The sequence below is a fragment of the Schistocerca piceifrons genome, chromosome 1 (genome assembly GCF_021461385.2).
Source record: "Schistocerca piceifrons isolate TAMUIC-IGC-003096 chromosome 1, iqSchPice1.1, whole genome shotgun sequence".
Classification (NCBI taxonomy): Eukaryota; Metazoa; Arthropoda; class Insecta; order Orthoptera; family Acrididae; genus Schistocerca; species Schistocerca piceifrons.
Genome location: NC_060138.1, coordinates 1129533039 through 1129543292, shown reverse-complemented (window position 1 = coordinate 1129543292; position 10254 = coordinate 1129533039). Strand labels below are relative to the sequence as shown.

Genomic DNA, 10254 nt, shown 5'->3' with positions numbered 1-10254 from the left:
TATGTCGTGCAAGTTTGCGGGTATTTCCTGTAATTAGTTCTATGGACGGAGTCAAACAGTAACAATGTTCGTGGGAGGAAAAACAACATTTGTAGATGAGTACGCTCTAGTTACTGCACCAGCAGGTGCTGATATTTTCGTTTCTGAATAATAATAATTTTAACGAGTGTTGAACTTGTAACCTTTATCGGTGGCCGCATGTGCCATAAGTTCAAATTTTCTACCCGTTTTGCATCCTTGTGAGTAGCCTTACTTGTGCAGATTACTGTTCCCATTTGATGTATGTCGGCACGGTAGCCCTGGCGGCAAGCCATTCGTTCCTGTTTCCTGAATCAGCAGCAGAAGCGTGTTTGCATTTTGCCACGACAGCACTTCATCGCCGCACGGCGTCTGGGTTGACCGGCAGTCTGGTGCCCCCACCAGAGGCGCTTTAGTCGCTCAAGCTGAGTACAGTTGATCGTTTGGTGTGTGCCATGGCGGGGTGTCGTCAGCTAAGCGAGAACCAGTAGTGTGCTCTGTATGGTGAATTTAATAAGCTCAGCGCCTCTTTGCCAAACCCGAGGTTCCTCCTCGTATACCTCTTTAAATATTCGTTTAAATCTTGCATTCTGATAATTGCTTCTCAGCCCATTAAGTTACTTATCAATATAAACTGTCGAACCTTACCTTGTTCTACAGTCATTAGCTAACTCCACTTATTGTGAAACTTGGATGCTCGTTCCTTGTTGGCTGTGGTAGCCGTCTGCTGTAGCTCTCAGCTTACACTGAATTTTGCGCAATTGTGTATTTATTGAAGGTTATTTTCAACGTTTATGCTGATTTGTACCAGTTGGAACTACATTTCAATTACATGTATTCCACACTTATCTTGAATTTTAGGCAACTGTATGTTTATCAAAGGTCATTTTCAACGTTTAGTTGAAGTGTAACGGTTGGGATTTATATTTAAATTTTATACCTTCCCAGTATTTCTGTTTTAACGGATTTAGTGTTTTATTGCTTAAGGGTGTTTTTTTTTTTTTTAAATTAAGGCTTGCTAAGCGGGCTTCCAACAGCTACAAACATTGGCATGACTTTTGATCCTATTTGGATGAATGTTTTGCGGCTGCGTAACGGTTACCTAAGCCTGGAAATTGTTAGTACATTTAATGGCTGTCATTGTAATTCATTTGGTTGATAAAATTATTTGTTGAGCCACCTTGCAGCCACACTCAGTTGTTGTGACCTTCTCTTTTTTTGGGAACTGTATGCTTCCTGTTTCAAGCCCTACTCTTAATGTTACAATTCTTAAAATTTATTTTTAGTGAATTGAGCCTGTTCATGTTTTTATTGTCAGATTTCTGATTCTCTTAATACATCTTTCCTTAAACTGTAATAATAATATTGTTGTCAAGTAATAAAAAGTGCTACATGAAACAACTAATCACAAAATATATGGGTAGACTTTCCACGTGTTTTCCTTAAATCTGTTCCAATGCTATATATAGCGACGAAAGTAAGACACGCTTCGTTCAATAAGCACGTGCCGTATCCCGATGTCATAATGTGTGTTATCTGCTATCTGTCACAGTTTCAGATTTATGGATTTCCGTTCGATGACGGCTAGACACGTTTCGTAATAGAACTGCCTCCACTACGAAAGAAGATGAATATCCTCCACAAAAAAGAAGAAAAATTAATACACATGAAAAGACAACGTCGGTTTCGACCCAATGACGGCATATGCCATCTGGGGGATAGTACATGTACTGATAATGGTTTCAACGTCGTCCATCAACTAGTAATTTGGTGGCGTAGCTAACAGAGTCTATTCTTTGCTAGGAAGTGTTCACTGTCAGTAGGTTCAGTGTGGTGCAAGCGTGTAAAGCAAGTACACAACCACGCTACGGAGACGCACTCGTGCTTCCTATAGCCAACTGAGCGAGTTTGAAGGGGGTGAAATTGTGGTCTTCCGAATGGCGGGGCGGCCCTTTCGAATAGCTGTTACGCAAGTTGGACGCGCTGGGTCACTTGTGAGACGATGCTGGTAGCAGTGGTCACGTGAACATTTTAACATTCATAGACGAGGTTTTGGACGTCCACGCAGCACCGGCACCCGCCAGCATCGTCGTATAGTAAAGACAGAAGTGGCAGGTCGTGAACCTTCCACAGCACAGGTAAGGGGGCTTGTGAACCAAGACGTGTCAACACAAACTGTTGCGATCCGGTAATTACCAGTGGAACACCTCTAGTCCAGCTTCCACTCACGACATACCATCGATATGGATTGCTCGGCAAGTGACGTCAGAGGATCACTTGGAAGACGGAACGGCGCGCCATGGTCTTCAGCGATGAAAGCAGATTCTGTCTGCATACAAGTGATAGTCATTTGCCCGTACGACAACCATCTGGTCAGCGCTGTCTAGTACAGTGAATTCGTCCAAAACAGACTAACCTCACCGCAGGACTTATGGTCTGGGGTACGATGAGCTACAACTCTTGTTCACCTTTGGTGATTCTGAAGGGAACGCTAACCAGCACTCGGTAGGTGTAGGAAGTTGTTGGAGCTGTTCTTTTGCGTTTTCGCATATGGAAGGTGACGTGTTGTTCCAACAGGATAATGCTCGTCACTCACAGACCGTGAAGCTCAGTAAGTTCTACGAAAGGGCAGCATCTTTCTTGGACGGCTGCAATGGAGCAAGTACGGGATTTGATGGGGCGAGAAGTGACTCGTCCGACTCGTCAACCAACAACTCCCACATAACTTCATGACCAGGTCGAGCAGGTGTGAAATAACATATCCCTGGACAGCATTCGCGATCAGCTATCGACTGGATGGTTTGCCGCCAGTGGAGTCTAAACCACGTAGTAGTATGGGTGTTTAACCATGGGTCGATATCTGGTGCATTAGAACCGCTTGTGCTATTGCTCTGCGAAAGTAATATCTCATGTATTCCACATTCACTGTTGAAACAATGGGGGCCACGGCCTTGCCGCAGTAGATACACCGGTTCCCGTCAGATCACCGAAGTTAAGCGCTGTTGGGCGTGGCTGGCACTGGGATGGGTGATCGTCCGGGCCGCCATGCGCTGTTGCCATTTTTCGGGGTTCCCTCAGCTTCATGATGACAGTCGAGGAGCCACTCGACCGAGTAGTAGCGGCTCCTGTCACAGAAAACCATCATAGCGGCGGGAGACTGGTGTGCTGACCACACGCCCCTCCTATCCGCATCCTCAGCTGAGGATGATACGGCGGTCAGATGTTCCCGATTTGCCGCTTGTGACCTGAATACGGAGTGCTGCTGCTGCTACTGAAACAATAAATCTTGCTTGATCCGGAAACCTCTAGAGTGTAGTACAAATTTTTTTCCGGCCGAGTATACGTATAATATTAGATTAAAAGTCTGCGGTATGCACCGAACAATCCGTAATATGCACAAATGTCACAGTAGTCTCGAGGCGATTGGCACACTGTAAATTCCCCATTAGAGAGTTCGTAACGTTAGTTCACGACAGGGAAATGCGTTACCGCTTTCCTGTTTGATTTCACTGTCCGTAGTACGCACTAAACAGTCTACGAAATCTACAGTAAAAGCAGTGTACTTACAGCGTTCGCGCACTTTAGCGGTCTGCACATCATTGTTTTTACGATTAATGTGTTGAGCAGAAGTTCCGAATAATAAATAACGCGACATATGGTTATTAAATCCTTGTCAGCGGTACACACCGAAAACTCAAAACACTTCACTGTATAAGCAGTTACTTTTTAATCGACCACGGACTCAGTAACAGAGTAGCGCACATGCGGCATGACAGTGACCTTTCTGTTCTCGCTGCCGATTCTTTGTTGGATTTTTCTGTGTTCACCTATCGATATCTTTCCACACCACTCAACTCATATCACTTCACATTAAGCCTTACAAAATTCCAAGTACATCGGTTTATATCACATTAATCAGCTCATGGAAAATGAATTTAAAACATGTTAATAAATGAGGAAACATACTGCAGCAGAACTAATGAAAATAGCAATTACATTCATGACCACTGCCTGACGTAAACATAAAAACGGTTGTACACGAAATAAGCTGCCAAAAGTGCCCTAGAAATAACACTTTCAATGTATCACGGAAATAAAACAGAAAGCAAGAAAAAGCAAAGTATAGGAAAAAGTGGAAAAGACTCCATGTCTTTCTGCAGTGCTATTTTGATTTTACCTATGACATTAAGTTTACTCCTAACGTTAAGATACTTGGGCACGTAATGGGCAATTTTAGCTCTGGAAGTCTGAAAACGTGCCTGAGGTGTTGTTGATTACAGTTACACTATTGTGTTTATTACGGAAGAACGGTACCAACTTATGCACCAATGTAATATTTGAAACAGGAGAGTCTTCCACTAGGCGATAAATGACGTAGTTATTACATTCAACACTAATGATTCTCACAGCATGAAGTCAGAGCCGTAGTAAACGTGTCGTTCAATGACTAGCTTCAAGCGGTAGAAAACAGTACATGAAAGGTTTTTACCAATATTGAAAACTCGATTATTTATTTTACGTAATTTTTATCCTGGTGCAGCAAAGAATGCGAGAGTAACAACAAGTGACATCAGGAAACTATAACTATTGAGAATAGTAATATGAAATATTGTCCACTTATCAACAAACTGGGTAATTCCTTTTTACTAGAATTAATTAGATTTTCAGTCTCAGACATAATTACTTTACTTATTCATTACGAAGTAGTGAAGTCAGAGATCGCGCTGATATTCCACGAAATGTGGATTCCCAACTCTGGTGGGTGTGATGGCTGCGATTTCTCAACAAATTGAGTGCCGGACCCCAAGTGTCGTTTAAACTGATACTTCTATCCCTATCTATTAGATTTTTTCGACAACTTAAGTATCGGGCTCCATAATTACGCTGTACCAAAACCTCGAGTCTGCTCACCGATACGTGTCTCCTCGTATTTCACTTCATTTTTATTTTCGAGGCAGTGCGCCGGCCGAAGTGGCCGTGCGGTTCTAGGCGCTGCAGTCTGGAACCGCGTGACCACTACGGTCGCAGGTTCGAATCCTGCCTCGGGCATGGATGTGTGTGATGTCCTTAGGTTAGTTAGGTTTAACTAGTTCTAAGTTCTAGGGGACTAATGACCTCAGAAGTTGAGTCCCATAGTGCTCAGAGCCATTTGAACCATTTTTCGAAGCAGTGCTCAACGACAGCTGGTTTGATTGGTTGTTAAAGTCACGTGGGTCCCTGATGTTCCTTGAATTTCTACTCGGTTGTTCCAATAGCCTGCCCCACGGATGAGATGAGATATTAGCGTGGAACGTAGCACACATCCACCTTTCGGAGACCTAGATCGTCTTTAACATTACAAATACGACTTTATTATCTTTGTTGATGACAGCGAAATACGCTGGATATCATGTTTCGGTTGGTGTCTACCGATAGTACCCGATAACGAGCCCTCTTAAGGTAAATAAGCAATTGTCGGCCTCTGTTTCACTGTTTCATTCTCCTTCTAATTCTCAGGCATTCTTGATCTTTGACTGCAACGCTCGCTCAGTTTGACGATGCGAGTACTCATTCCTTCGGTACACTATTCGTAGATATAATACATCTGCGAAGCTCTCATTTAAGGTATTTCAACTCTATGGAGCAGGATCTTTAGCCCTAAACTTTCTTTTTGACGAATGGTGATGGGGCGAGGAATAGAGACAGGGGACATTGGACGTGGAAACAACATCTCCGCTGAAACTTCCTGGCAGATTAAAACTGTGTGCCCGACCGAGACTCGAACTCGGGACCTTTGCCTTTCGCGGGCAAGTGCTCTACCAACTGAGCTACCGAAGCACGACTCACGCCCGGTACTCACAGCTTTACTTCTGCCAGTACCTCGTCTCCTACCTTCCAAACTTTACAGAAGCTCTCCTGCGAACCTTGCAGAACTAGCACTCCTGAAAGAAAGGAGTGCTAGTTCTGCAAGGTTCGCCTAGAACCGCACGGCCACTTCGGCCGGCGCACTGCCTCGAAAATAAAAATGAAGTGAAATACGAGGAGACACGTATCGGTGAGCAGACTCGAGGTTTTGGTACAGCGTAATTATGGAGCCCGATACTTAAGTTGTCGAAAAAATCTAATAGATAGGGATAGAAGTATCAGTGCACGGTACATCCAAACCGTCATCGAACCCATCGTTCTACCATTCCTAGACCGGCAAGGGAACTTGCTGTTCCAACAGGACAATGCACGTCCGCATGTATCCCGTGCCACCCAACGTGCTCTAGAAGGTGTAAGTCAACTACCCTGGCCAGCAAGATCTCCGGATCTGTCCCCCATTGAGCATGTTTGGGACTGGATGAAGCGTCGTCTCACGCGGTCTGCACGTCCAGCACGAACGCTGGTCCAACTGAAGCGCCAGGTGGAAATGGCATGGCAAGCCGTTCCACAGGACTATATCCAGCATCTCTACGATCGCCTCCATGGGAGAATAGCAGCCTGCATTGCTGCGAAAGGTGGATATACACCGTACTAGTGCCGACATTGTGCATGCTCTGTTGCCTGTGTCTATGTGCCTGTGGTTCTGTCAGTGTGATCATGTGATGTATCTGACCCCAGGAATGTGTCAATAAAGTTTCCCCTTCCTGGGACAATGAATTCACGGTGTTCTTATTTCAATTTCCAGAAGTGTAGTTTTCATAAATGTCCCTCAGCACTTATTTCAATAACCAGAAGAAATACTAAGTTACGCAACGATCCGAATAAACAGCATGGTCCAATATGAATTCAGAAGTTCCCTTGACTCCCAATCACTGTTGCTGTCAGACTGTCGAACTAGCTCCATGCTGACGCCTTCTGCAACGCCACCATTGTTACAATCCACCAGTTCTGGTACCATGTTTACGTCCTATCTTATTCTTCTTAGATACTGCAAATTCGCCTTATATATTTAGCACTCCTAAAAGTATTTCTCTTATTTCCTGGCTTTACTTATGCTCTGCTCTTCGATCTATGACATACTGGACACTTATCTGTCTTTCTTCAAGTCATAGATTTTTATAGCATTATTTGTAGGGGTTAGTGCACGCGCGTTCGGGTTTGTGAGGTGCTAGCTGCGAGAGCTACATAGGTCGTCGCCTGTCGAACCTGGACACTGAAGTTCAATTAGCTTGTTATGAAACCTCAACTACCGTGACATTTCTTCGTTCATTGCTGTTGTTGCTCCCTGGGCCCTTCCTGCAAGCAGCTGGTGTGTTGGAGCCGGTGAATTTTGCGGTCGTCTTTGTGTATGGTTTTTAACTATTGAATGCTTGTTATTCATTAGTGAATTGCTCCAGCGGTATTTTCTGCCTTGTGGCCGTTAATTTTCCAGTAGCCTGCCCTCGTCGTCAGCGTAGTTTTCTGGCAGTGTGTTATTCCTCGTTGTGTTGATGCTGTCCGACACGGCATGCGGCATGTAATTCGACAGCCTTGGTGTTGTTCATATTTTTGAATAATTATTGTGCCTTGAATGTATTTAGACGCCAGTTTTCAACACTTGGGGCTGCTGGTATCTTCGTCCTTGCTGATATTAAGAAACAAGTTGGAATCTGGTATCGCAGGACATAGCGAATCAGGTTATGGTTGTGGAAAGGGGCCAAAATGAGTTACTGTCAGTTGGACAAAACACACAAACTTTATTTTCCTAAAAACACTTAATCACACATGCCCTTAAAAGGATTCAAAACAATATGGCTGTTAAGCCCGAACGCAAGTTATTACAATAGCTTTAAGGAATACATGAACCTGCAGGCCTTAATTAAAATATTTCACGTAACCTTACGGCTGAAGGCCACATACTGAACATAGAACAACTCAAGGCTTAAGGCCTGGATAATAAGGATTTCCAATAGAGAAAAATGCCCCTTTTTATAAAAAAGAAAATTAATTTAAGCAAGAATCTTAAAACTTTTAATTTAAAACGGCTGAAGGTCTTATCTAAGAAATATCTCACGTAAAAGCTCGGCTGAGGGCCACACACAGTACTTCAGACTAAAATGAGAATCAAAATCTAAACCAACAGAACAGTAGTGCTCAGAAGTTTTCCAAGGGTCGGCACGAGGCTCGAGAAGGTAGCTCAAACGTAATGTTAGGTGAGACAGGCGGCCAAGAATTGAAACTAGGGACGGCCCAAGGACCGACCAACAATTTAACCAATTCCCTTCCGTCCGACCCATGGCACAACGAAGGAACATATCGGCCGAGGATGAGGATACGAACAGCACTACGTCTTCAATAATTGGCGTCTAAAAACAGCCCAGGGAGCAACAACCCGCAAATCAACGAAGAGATTTCACAATAGTTGAGTTTTCATAACAGGTTAACTGATCACTCAACTTCAGCGTCCACGTTCGGTGGACAACGAACTTCGTCGCTCTCGCAGCTAACGCCTCACGATCCGACAGCGCGTGCACGCCGCCAGCGGTCTGGGCCTGGGATCGCACCGTGGAGACTTCCTTGCTGCTCCGTCCCAACCAACTGACCGCCTCAAGCACACAGACAGCATTAAAATAGCTGCTCAGTCAACCCACACAAGCTACACATGGTTCCAAGAAACACTTCCACAAACAACTCGAATAACACTAAAACCAGTGACTGTGGAACCACAGGCACGAATCACAAGTCGACACACTCGAAGAACCCAGAAGTGGTCGGCGCCCAAATACACGTCGTCCGATGAGATGACCGACCGAACGACCAACCGAGCTCGTGCCCACTCAAGTCATGTGTGTCGGTAACTGTCGGGCGAGTCATGGCTGTCCGGACCTCAATGCTGTTCTGTCCCAACTCCCTTGATGTCTATTCGCAACTCGGACACACGACAAGCCGGAGACACTGGCTCGGACCCAACCATTCAGAGGGAACACCGACCCATTGGCCACCCAACATCTCTGCACAAGGAAGGAACCGACCCAAGTTCCGCAAGATGACCAATTGAAGGGGCCCAGAAGCGGTCAGAAGAACGAATACACATCGACCCATGAAGAGACTGACCAAACGACCAACCAACGGTCGTCCCCAATCAAGTCTCCTTTCGCCGGACAGTGCATGTGGGTCGCCAGCGGACGGCGAGTACTGGCTGTGCAGACCTTACTGGAGCTCCATCCCGACTGAACTCCCGACACACGACGACCCGGAAATACTAGCGGTCGCTCGAAAGATAGTACGACAGCGCTCTTATCGATATGTGCTGCAGCTGCCAGTCACGGACAGGCAAGCCAGCACTTAGTGACGCCAGTAAATCGATTAGGAACGGGACGGCAGTACCGCAAAGATAAGATGTAAAGTAATAAACGCCACGTACACGAGCCACTCACAGCGCAGTGCTCAGCTCTTCGCTCTATGACATACTGGAAACTTATTGGTATTTCTTCAAGTCAAGGGTTTCTGTAGCATTACTTATAGGGGCTAGTGCTGTATCTAGCATGTAGTGTACCAAAGAACACTGTTTTCTTGGTCGTTACTTCAATGTAGCGGCTGTCACGGCCTACTTGAGCAGTTTCCACCATTTCCTCAATTTTTCGTTGCTGCTAGGTGTAACTGTGTTTTACGAAGTATTTGTATGCACTTCGAGTTCTACATATTTAAGTACAGTGTAATATATTGCTGCTATTTGGAATACGTCGATAATTACTCATTTACAGATTCTTTGCCGCGCATGGTAGCCGCGCTCTCTGCGCGCCTTGTCACGGTCCGCGAGGCTGCTTCCGTGGAGGTTCGGGCATCGGTATGTGTGTTGTCCGTAGCGTTAGTAAGTTTAAGTTAGTTTAATTCATGTGTAAGCCTACGGACCGATGACGTCAGCAGTTTGGTCCCACAGAACCTTACCACAAATTACCAAACAGATTCTTGTGACAAGTAAAATCCTACATACAATATTTTCGAAGCTAGTTATACACTACCAAGTCACGTAAATGTGACCACCACCAGTGTTCAACGTCAACCTGCAATAAACATTCAGAAATTGCAGGTGGCAGCACTAGCAGTGGAGGGTTGATAGAGGATGTCCGAGGGACGCAGGAAACAATGCAATCGTTGTCGTAATGCGGAAACGGAGAGATTTATCTGACGTCCATAGGGCATGACCTTTTGCTTTCGGGTCAAGGTTAGAGCATTTAGGAAACAACTAAGTTTGTAAACTGTTCGCGTACCGCCGTGGTTGAAGTATTCTGTGCACGGGAAAATGGCGCTAACTAACATTGGCAACTGTGGTGCATGACTGGCAGTAGACAA

The 10254-nt window shown here is 45.1% G+C and overlaps 1 pseudogene; it reads left to right on the top strand.

Moving 5' to 3' along the window:
- The first annotated feature begins 2959 nt into the window (after positions 1-2959).
- LOC124727249 lies at positions 2960-3077 on the top strand (annotated as a pseudogene).
- Positions 3078-10254: the final 7177 nt, after the last annotated feature.